The 11577-nt window shown below is 42.3% G+C and overlaps 1 protein-coding gene across 1 annotated transcript in view; it reads right to left on the bottom strand.

The window, feature by feature from the left end:
* Window positions 1-4853: 4853 nt before the first annotated feature.
* Galnt1 (polypeptide N-acetylgalactosaminyltransferase 1) overlaps window positions 4854-11577 on the bottom strand; it is a 97204-nt gene continuing 90480 nt past the window's right edge. The window contains exon 13 of the mRNA XM_023714318.1: window positions 4854-4875. The gene's annotated coding sequence lies outside the window, so the exon portion shown is untranslated. The remainder of the gene's footprint in view (window positions 4876-11577) is intronic.

The following is an 11577-nucleotide window of genomic DNA, read 5'->3' as shown; positions in this document are numbered from 1 at the left end:
GACAGTTGGTCTCGCTCTCATCACATTTTCATAGAGACCCAGGGAAGCACATGATTATTATTTTCTGTAACAAAAATAGCAAGAAATCTGCCTCTGGTCCAAACATCTTATGTGCACATTCACAAACAATTGAAAAAGATAAATGCTAAAAATCAAACATATACTTCAACTGATAATTTTCAACATCAGCAGACTGTGACTGTAAATACATATATTGTGATACTTTGGGGAACGGTTTAAAACTCTATAAAGATATAATCAAAAATACCATGAAAAAATTAAAACTCTAGAAGATAAAGAAAAATGGAAGTCTAAAAGCTACAAGGAGTCAAAAGAAATATAACCCAGACACTGAAGCAGAGGTTAACAAAACTAAAATGGATAGGTGAAGGCTAACATATTAATAATTACATTGAATGGAAACAATCTAGATATATCGACTAGAAGATGAGAACTGGCAAGTTGAATTTTTTAAATTATGTTAAATCTTCTATGTACAAGAAATCTACTACTAATATAGCAATATATATAAATTGAAAGTAAAAGGACGGGAAAAGATACACTATACAAATAGTAAGTGAACTAAAAATGTGGCTTTATTACCATATAGACTACAGAGAAAAGAAAAGTGTCAGAAATAGTAAAATTTATTACAGTAAAAGACTCACTGTCATGAAACCACCTCAGATCACTGTCCCTTGCTTTCCAACACAGTTAGCTCCTTGTTTTGTCACTTTCTGAAGTAGTCCTGAAAGTTCACTTTTGTGTCTTTAGTTATGCTATCATGGCAGCCTCCCTATCCTGAATTGATGTAAAACATTTATCTTTAAGGCCATTTTAATTTTGGGGAGGAGCCAGAAGTTGCATGGTACCAGATCCAGCGAATACAATAGATGAGAACATACTGCAATGTTATTTGACCGACTACCATTAAGTGTAAACTGCTTCAGGAAGTGGTAATAATAATGAGGTAGTGTGTCCAAAGTGAGGAGAAGTATTTTAAGGGGAACTGGTGGCAATGTGGTTTTTTGCTGTAGTGAACTTTTAAATTTAAATGCTTACCATACTTTTTGATCACATCTCAGAGAGCAGTCTTGTACATGAACACACCAAACAGCAGTACTGCCAAATCCATGAAGCAAAAGCTAGTAAAGCAGAAAGTAGAAATAAAACAAATATATTTGGAGACTTCAACACCCCTCTCTCTATAAGTCACAGAACAATTACATAGAAAATGAGAAAGGCTATAAAAGAATTCATCATCAACTAATAGAATCTACTGACATTTATAGAGCACTTCATTCAATATGCATGATTTTCAAGTGTTCAGAGAACTTTTGCCAAGACAGAACATATCCTGGATCATAAAAATAAATTCCACAAACTTAAAAGGATTAAAGTCATGCAGATTATGTTCTTTCACTATAAGAAGTTCAAATTAGAGATCAATAACAGAAAAAAATAGCAAAATGTCTAAATAGTTGGAAACGAAACAACACATTTGTAAATAATTCATGAGGGCCTACAAGATAGCTCAGCGGATTAAGTGCCTGCCTAGGCAAGTGTAGGGACTAGGGTTTGATCCAGGGCACTGCATGCCACTCCAGCCCCACCCACAAGTGCTCTGAGTGGCCACCTAGAATGGGTGTGGTGGTTCACACTTGTAATCCCAGTACTTGGGAGGCTGAAAACAGGAGGATCGCTATGAGTCTGATTTGTGTAGTGAGACCAGGTATCAAATACATTAAAAAAAGAACTAAATAATTCATGAGACAAAAGAAATATTCAGGGAAATTAAAAACAAAACAAAATAATATTAAATTAGATGGCAGTCAAAATATACCAAAATGGGGGAGAAATCTAAGGCAGGGCTAAGAAAGAACTTTATAGCACTGAATGCTTATGTAAGATAGTAGGAGTATCTTAAATCAATAATGTTAACTTTGACTTAAGAAAGTAGACTTAAAAAGCCTCTAAAACAACAGAAAAAAGGAAATAATAAAAGTAAATGTAGTAGAGAGGGATGGCCAGTGTAGGGAACAAAAAAAGAATTAAGATATTCATATACAGGTACACACTCCCCAAAATAAACGTAATCGCTATGTATTGTAAACTTGCACTAATATGAAATATGCAATCAATAAAAAAATCAGTGGAATTGAAAACATCTAATAATATAAATATCAATGGACCTAAATGGATTTGCTGAAAAGATCAATAATACAAACTCCTAGCAAACTGACAAGTGAAGAAAAGAGAAAAGATAATTTGGCACTATCAGGAGTGAATCAGGAGAACCTCACACTTTTCAGACATCGAAAGGACTATAACAGAATAATACATACAACTCCCTATACACAAATTCTACAACTCAGATGTAGACCAGCTCCTCAACATGTACAATCCACCAAATTTCTCAGCATGAAATAGACTATCTAAATTGCCCAATAACTACTTAAAGAAATTTATCCTGTAGTTTAAAATACTATAAAGGATATTTTCAATTCCCTGGGCCTTAATTGGAGAATTCAACCAAACATTTGGCTAAAACCACGGTGTCAGCATTCTCTTCTGGAAGTTTTAGAAGACCATCTTATTTCCTGCCTTTTCCAGCCCTGGGATGACTTGTGTTCCTCGGCTGGTGGCCTCCTTCTGTCTTCAGAGGCAGCGGCCACCAGTTGAGTCTGTTACATCATGTGTCTTTGCCACGGACTCCATTGCTCCCTGTTTCATATTTAAGGAGCCAAGATACACTGAGGCTACCCAGACAGTCTAGAATAATATCTCTGTTATGGTTTGTGTCTAGTTGTTCCCTCAAAGCCTTATGCAGTCATGGGGTGAACTTCTAGAGATCATGATTAATTCCTGATCCAATGCTGGGATAATGGGTGTGAGTGCTGCTGGGATAATGGGTGTGAGTGCTGCTGGGATTATGGGTGTGAGTGCTGCTGGGATTATGGGTGTGAGTGCTGCTGGGATTATGGGTGTGAGTGCTACACCTGCCCTGGGGCAGACAGCCTGAGAGCAGTATAAGGAAGGGAGAGAGGCTTGCTCTGCCTCCCAGTTGCTGCTACTGCTCCTGCCCTTTGGCTCTTGCTGTTTTGTCCATTACTATGTGCCATTCTGCCCTGGGGCCAGCCAAGTATGGGCTGAAACCTCCACTAACTGTGGGCTAAATCAAGGAAACTTTCCTTCCTTGATTTTTTTTAAAAGTAGCACAGTTTCAATAATTAATACATTGCATATTGTTGTCTTCATAGTGGTTATTCATAGTACAAGATGCAGACAGGATATACTGTCCAAACACTATTAGTACAAATCTTTCTTCTCATTGAATTAAGAGAAAGTAGCTGTATATCTATCTTAACAATTTTGTGTATACAGATACAAAATGGTCCTTCATTTATATCCCCTTTTTTTGTTTAGTTTTGTCAGAGATGGGTATTCCATTGCTATTTAAATATTGTAGATATGTGAATTCAGCAAAATAATCCAATGTAGTCCAGTAGTCCATAATAGTATTGGGTTATCCATAAGACTGGCAATGTCAGAAGTTGTTGACTTGTAAAAGCCTCAAGTCCTTCCTTGATTTTGGATGCCGGGTGTTTTGTCCCAGCAACAAGTGACAAGTAACTGAGACAATCTCCATCTGAAGTCAGCTGGTTTGCAACATCTTTTATTCTGCAATCTTAATTTCTTTCTTTTTTTTTTTTAATTTATTTATTTTATTTATTTATTTGTGTGTGTGTGGCCAGCTCAGCCCACCAGGGGGCGGGGCTGGCTGGCATGTGGTGCTGGGGGATTGAACCGCGGTCCATGTGCTTTGCTAAGCTTTTTCAAAGTAGGTGCTTTAGACCACTGAGCCATCTCCCCAGCCCATGCAATCTTAATTTCTGTTGCCAGCATATTCATAGGTTCCAGAGATGAGGATGTGGCCTCTTTGGTCCCCATCCTGAAGTTGCCCGATGTCCTAATTCTTTAGAACATCAATCCCCAAATCTCATCTCCATGTCCTCTGATCCAAATTCCCAAATTTCATTGCTTAAGTCAGAAACAGGTGATGTGCTCCGTATAATCTGTCCTGGGACAAAGTTACCCACTGAGATGCTGATTATTCAAAATATTTTGCTTTCCCCTCCATTCCTGGCTAGAACACACACACACACACACACACACACACACACACTTCATGTCATAAGCAGCACAGTGGCAGCGTTGACACCTGTCCCCTCACGCCAGATGGACCTGAGTCCTTGTTTGTCTCACATTCTACACCCGTTCTGCTCACGCACAAGTTGTCCCCTCCGCCCAGCAGTGGAGATTAGACCAAGTGCCTTGCACAGCATAGGCAAGCCCTCTACCACTGAGACACACCAAGAGCTCCACAAATCCACAGCCGCCTGCTGCCAACCAGTCCCAAGCCCTCTCATTCGCTTGATCTTATAGCATTCTTTTTACTGGATGCCTGCTGCCTCTGTTAGTCCTACTACAAGATTTTCCCTGCAGCCATTAGGATGACTTTTTTTTTTTTTTTTTAAGATTTAAGCCCACTCCTACTCCCTGGCTCAAAAGTATCTTTGCCATCATGCTCAAAGCAAAATCCAAGTCCTCCCCATGGCCTACAAAGCCCACACTCTGACTCCTGTCTACTTTTTTTTTTCCCTGCCTACTTCTAAAGCCTGTCTTGGACCCTTCTGATCTCCTTGCTGTGCCTCGTCATACACCCACATTAGTCATGGAGCTTGTGACCTTGGCCTTTGGGACACTGTCCAGTTGACCTATGGATGTTTGTTTGGGCTCTGGTCAAATATTTCCTATCCAAGTGGGCAGCCCACCTGCTCTGGGTGCTCTTCTCTTTTGTGTGTGTGTGTGTGTGTGTGTGTGTGTGTGTGTGTGTGTGTGCATTTTAGGGAAGGATCTACAGGGTGTTCAGGGTCTCACTACTAGATCAGACTCCTAATGATCCACCTGTTTACAGCCTCCCAAGAGCTGGGATTACAGGTGCTTGCCACCACGCCCAGTCTCAATCAACATCTCAGCACGCCCCAGGGACGGGGACAATACAGCAGGCCCAAGGATCAAAAACCTGCCCCCTGCACCTGCTTGCAGGCGCTATTTGGCCAGCCCTGGATGCCCTTCTCGTTGGCCACTCTGTCAGGCTTCAGTTTTTATCCTGGCTCATGGCACTGTTGACTTGCTTTGGTCTGTTCCATTATGTCTATGGTGTCTGCTCTGTGAGGCCTGCAGTTGGGCATTCTGAGTCCTCAAATGGCATGACACAGCGTGCATTGGGCAAGTAAAGAACAAATGCAAGTAGGTGACGGCCATAAATAAGGAGAACGAGCTTGTTCTTGATGATGTTTTTTGTCTGTCCTTTCTGTTTCATGTCCTAATGCGCTGCCAGGAACTTCCTGAGCAGTTAAGTAGTAATAGTGATCACAGGCATCCTTGTTTTGTTCTGGATTTAGAATAGCAAGGTCTCTGGGGTTTTACAGTTAAATATAATTTTAGCTATTCATTTGAAGTAAAGTTAAAGTAGAAGAATACCTTCAGAAACGTGTGTTAAACAGATGCTTTTGCGACAAATAGTGTTTTATCAAGTATCCACTGCACCTGTGGCTACCTGACTTTGAATCCTGCGTCCTTTCCTCTGGCCTGCCGCTCTCACAGCTGAGCCCTAGCCTGGCTGCTCAGATGACACAGCTCTAAACAGAGACTCGGACCCCTTCCTCCTCCCAGCCCCCAACAGGAAGTGCAGTGCATTGTTGCCCTGTAATGTGAGGAAAGGCCCAAAGCTGAGCTCGAAAGGTGGAAATGCTCGCCTGTCAGGGAGGCACTCACGTCCAGGAGGCACCTGGACAAACACACAGGCTGGCCTTTGCCTCACTCAGCCCCCTGTCCAGACCGGGAGAGATAGGGTGCCGGCCCTTCTCAGGGGTACCAGCCTTTCCTCCAACATTAAAACAAAACAAAAAATCACCTTCAAAAAGGAAGTAGGTGACAAAGAAGCTCATCCCCAGGGCTGCAGCTCCGCTCAATGGAGAGATCTCCAAGCCCTGTACCCACCGAAACGCAAGGGGAGGTGGGGAGAGCAAGGACAGCGCTTCAATCAAACTCAGGGTTCCATGACCCTGTCTAACAATGTCAGTGGTAGGTAACACGTTGTGGGATCGGGCTGGAGTGTTAGGGAAGCTGCTCCCTAATGGACGGGACTGGGAACAGTTACAGAAACTAGCAAGGTCATTTCTGGGGAAATCACTTGTACCCCCCCCCCTTAGGTGGCTGCGTGGGTTCTTGAACAGCCACCGCTCCTACCCCCCATGCAAGTCCCCAGAGAATCACTAGACACAGGGGCTTCTGGGGAAATCAACATCCCGAAGCTCCCTGGCCACACCCTTTACCTTCGTCTTTCGCTGCAAACCTGTGAGCTCAAGTTGCAAACTTGTTAGCTCAAGCACACGTATCAGCAAGTGGGAAGTAATGGCGGGAAAAGAAGACAAAGACAGGTTCAAGTCAACACAAACAGTTCTGACCAAGAGCCCTAGACAGTGGCCGGAGGAAGACAAAAAATGAAGTTGTGAGCTTTTAGTGAAGAGAAGAGAGGGGTGTCCAGGTTAGCGTCGGAACAAGTGGTCACAGGTTCTTCGGGACAAGGGAGACTGGAGGGAGTGGCCAGTGGCTGGGCACAGTAAAGGTGGCACTGGGTGAGACAGGGAGCAGCAGCAACCTCGTGGGAAGCACTGAGGTGACTTGCCCAGCCCCCACGTCACCCACAGGATTTCTCTAAACCCCTCCATGCCTTGCTTCCTCCCTCAGCAGCAACTGGTGGGTAACAGGCAGGGGTCTCCAGCCAGGCAGAGAGCAGCAGTGTTTAGGGAGGTTCAAGAAAAGGCTTTCTTGCCTTTATGAAACGTCCTTTCTCCCTCTTGAAGCAGTTGTGCTCAAGTTGTGATACCTAATGCTTTTGCAGCCTTTTCACCCCTGGCTTCAGATGTCGCTTGCGGGAGAAAAGACAGGTGACTCTGAAGTCAGGCCTTCCTCTGAACCTCTGCTGGTTGAGGTGACACATTTTCTTGTTTTTAAGGTGTGAGTGAGTGAGGTATTTACATGATTTGGAGCTGGACACACTAAGTCTTCCAATAGATAAGCATGGTTTATCTCTGTGTTGGGCATCTTTCATTTCTCTTCATTGTGTTTCATAATTGTCTGCATAGACATCTTGGGTATGTTTCATTGAGTTATTCCTAAGAGCTATTATTAAGATTTATACCTAGATGTCTCCCAAAGGGCATGTGCTCAAAATTAGGGCTTTTGGAAGGCGATCAGATGATGGGAGCCTATAGCTGATTTGCTGTTAGGAGGTAAGGTCAGAAGAGGTGGGTCACGGGAGCGTGGCCCAGAGAGGCTCGTCTCCCTTGCCAGCTGCTCCATGCCATCCTGCCTCTGAACTGGCCAACCATGCAAGGACTTACACTTCTAAAGCATGAGCCAATAGAAACCTCTCCTCCTTTAAGTTGGGAGTGTTGGGTATTTTGTTCCAGCAACAAGGAAAGTAACTAAAATACTGGGATATAGTTTAGTGGTAGAACACTTGCCTAGCTTGTGTGAGATCCTGGGTTCCATCCCCAGCGTTGCCAAAAATAAAAACAGTCTAAAACAAACAAACAAAAATCTAAATTTCTACATGCTACTATTTATGTTCAGTATGAATAACTTTTTTTTTTCCAGTTTTGGTGCAGGGCATTCAACACAGGGCTTAACAACATTGTTAAGCATGCACTGTACACTGAGCTAAACCCAAGTCCCCAAAGAACCTTTTAGAATTCTCATAGCTCATGACTCTTGGCAACAGCCCATCCATCTATATGAAGATATGTATTTCACCTGTGCTGTAGTTTGGGGTTTTGAAAGGGTAACAATACAATTATAAGATTATTATTTTTTATTTTTTGTAAGATTATAATAGTCACCCAAAGAGTCATATACAAGAAGAGTGCAGGAAATCTGTCCACACACTAAAGACTAAAGAAGCCAGCAGAGGGCTTGCATCCCACAGTAATGTCCTGTGTGAATCCAGCTGAAGACCTAGAGCCCAGCACAATGTCCCCCATGAGTCCAACTGGAGGCCTAGAGCCCATGACAATGTCTTATGCAGGCCTGCTTCCTGGATCTGTGCTGGAAAGGTCCAAAGGTCAATGGGGGAAGCTAGAAAGTCTGTGCCAGTGGGATGAAGAATCTGTGCTAGCAGGCTGAGGGATCTGTCTACATTGGCACCAGGAAGCAACACTGAAAGTAAGAACCAGAGCTCCCCAAAAAAGTACCACAACCACGCTGCATGATAGCTGAGTTCAACAACAGCTGAGTTCCCATCAGGAAACCCAATGCAACAGGATTCTCCAGGAGACTGAGCTGTGTATCTTCTCTGGAGACATGAAGCAATGCTCAGAGTGAGGACCAAAGCTCCCCCAGAGTGAATCATAGCCATGCTCAGTGACAGTAAAGTCCCGGGCTCCTTTGCTGATGAGAACAGCTTAGTTCATCAGGAGAGCCAGCATGACATGGTTCTCCAGGAAAACCAACAGCTCCCTACAGCTTCCAACAGCTCCCTACAGTTTCCAGCAGCTCCCTACAGCCTCATGTCCTCTTCTCCAGTTCTGTCTTTTCTGCTGCCTGCAACAATCCTCAGGTGGGCCTCCCGCACCCAGAACCACACTGGTTCAGTTCAGTTGCCTATTACAAGTAAGAACCAGAGCTCCACCAAAAAGTACCACAACCATCCTCAGCGACAGCAAGGTCCAAAGCTCCAGTTGTCCATCTGCCCACAACCTGCATATCTTGATTATTTTACTTTCTGAGACATGTCTTTCTTGAGTACTCTAGATTAGGCTTAAACCAATTAGGTAGCCCAGGCTGGCCTCAAACTAATCATTTTCCTGCCTCAGCCTCCAGAATATTGGAATTACAGGTAGATATCAACACTCTCAACTTTAATTTTTTAAATGTACAATTCAATTATTTTTAGTATATTTACAATATCCACTAATTCCAGACATTTTCTTGAGCTCAAAAGTAAATCTTGTCCTTCAAGGGCCTGCAAACTACTAATCTGTTTTTGGATTCCAAAGATGCCCATTCTTCAGATTTCATACAAAGGGATCATTGTGTGTCTGGTTTGTTCATTTCAAATGTTTTTAAGGTACTCTATGTTGCAGTTCACATCAGTATTTCATTTCTTTTTCAAAAATTGTGGTACGATGCACTTAACATAAACTTTGTCATGTTGACCATGTTTTGTGTATGCAATTCAGGAGTCCTATGTAGACATAGACCATTGCGAAATGGAGTGCCAAAACTTTTCTATGTTACAACTTTGAAATTCTGTACTTGTTAAACAACTTCTGTCTCCACCTCCTTTCATCTTCAAAGAATGTTAGCTGGAATTCTACTTCCTGTTTCTCTTGACTATTTTAGGTACTTCATAGAAGTAGAATCAAAACAGTAATGGTCATTTTGAAACAGGCTCATTTCATTTAGCATAATGTCCTCAAATTTCAGCCACATTATGGCATCTGATGGAACTGCCTTCCTTTGAAAGGCTGTATAACATTTCATTGTACTATATTTGTTTTACTGATACATTCATCTGTTGATGGACATTTGGGTAGCTTCTGCCTCTTGGCTTCTGTGAGTACTGCAACTATGAACAAGTGGGTGAAAATATCCTTTTAAGACATTGCTTTCACTTTTTCTGGGTAAATACCCAGATATAGATCATGAAAAAATGTTCTTGCAAAATTTCCATATTGTTTTTATAGCAGTTACACCTTTCACGATCCCATAAACAATGTACAGGGTTCCAATCATCACCAACACTTATTGTCATTCCATCCAATACATGTCATTTTGCTTTTGCTTTGCATTTCTCTGACATTTAGTGATAGCGAATCACTTTTATACATTTGCATATCATTTTTGGAAATATGTTTAAGTCCCTCCCCCACACACACCTTTGTCTTTTGAGACAGGGTTTCTCTATGCAGTTCGGGCAGACCTTGAACTGCCACTCTTTATACCAGGATTTTCCATCTACATTTTATTTTTAAAGTTTTAAACTTTTAATTTTTGTCTTTTTGAGACAGGCTTTCACTATGGAGTTCACACTTTGCCCTCACTTTGTAGCCCTTGCTGGCCTCAAATTCACTGCAAGCCTCCTGCCTCAGCTTCCCAGTGCTGGGATTACAAACGTGCACCACTATGCCTGGCTTCTGTATATATTCTAGGATAAGTTCATCAATTAAAAAAAAAGTTGCTTGGAATTTTGATAGAGATTGCATCAAAATTTACATCAAGCTGATTACCATGGTGAGTTCCACCACTATTGTTTCTAATTTGATCTCAGGTCTTTCTGTTGAGTGTCCATAATCCAAGAGAGCCACACTCTGAGAGTGCCCAGAGCAGAAAGTTAGGTTCAGATGCTGTGTCAAGTGAGACACTGCAAGGAACCAAACCAAGCAGAAGACATTTATAACTCGCAGGTTCCACAAAGGTCAGGGGCTTGAGGAGAAGCTATTAGGAAAAAGTGTTCAATCCGTAGGGGGTGAGGGAAAGAGGGCCTTGGGGAATATGCCTTTCTTGAGGTCCATGGAGGGCATCCTTTGGGCTTCTCCTCTGGGGGTTGTTTGAAGAAAACACATTGGAAGGTGTTATAGTCTATATTTAGAAACCCCTGCCTCCAAAGCTTCTTGTGCTCAGAAATAGGGTTTTTGTAAGGAGATTAAGTTGTGGGGATTTCCCCACTTACTACTTGTTAGGTGGGGGTCTGGCCTAAAGAGGCTGGTCAGTGGGGTCTTGACCTGTATTAGCTTTTTAATGTTTTTTTTTTTTTTTTTCAGACTGGGCCTCACTATGGCTGTTCAGGCTGTCCTGGAGCTTACTTGGTAGCCCAGGATGGCCTCAAATTTACAGTGCACCTCTTGCTTCGGCCTCCCAAATGCTGGGATTAGAGGCATGCTCCACCACACCAGACTTGATTTTTAATGGGTTTCTAAGGTTTTTGCACAATTTTGTTTCTTCCTGGATATACTGGATATACTGAATTGCCTAATTGTTCTTGTTAGAATCTCCAGTATAGCTGGGCATGGTGGCACATGCCTGTAATCCCAGCAATCAGAAGGCTGAGGCTGGAGAGTCACTATGAGTTTAGCCACCCAGCCTGGGCTATAAAGTGAGTTCAATGCCAGCCTGAACTGCATAATGAAACACTGTCTCAGAAACAAAACAACACCCCTCCTGTCCAATGATAAATAGATGTGGTAAGAATGAGCACCTTTGTCCTGTTCCTGACCACAGGGTAGAAGTGTCCAGTCTTCCAACATTAGACATGATTGCAGCTGGGTATTCCTCACTGGGGACCTTTTTCAGATTGAGAATGCTCCTTTCTTTTTTTTTTTTTATTTTTTAATAGATTGCAAATTGAAAATGAATTATTTACAAACATAACTGAATATAACAATAAAAACTGTCCAAAATAAAAATGAAGAATTTACAGATCAGTCATAATAGTTCACTGTGTCAAAA

This window comes from Octodon degus, unplaced genomic scaffold, assembly GCF_000260255.1.
Source record: "Octodon degus isolate 3935 unplaced genomic scaffold, OctDeg1.0 scaffold00003, whole genome shotgun sequence".
Classification (NCBI taxonomy): domain Eukaryota; kingdom Metazoa; phylum Chordata; class Mammalia; order Rodentia; family Octodontidae; genus Octodon; species Octodon degus.
This window is presented reverse-complemented; position numbering and strand designations above follow the sequence as displayed.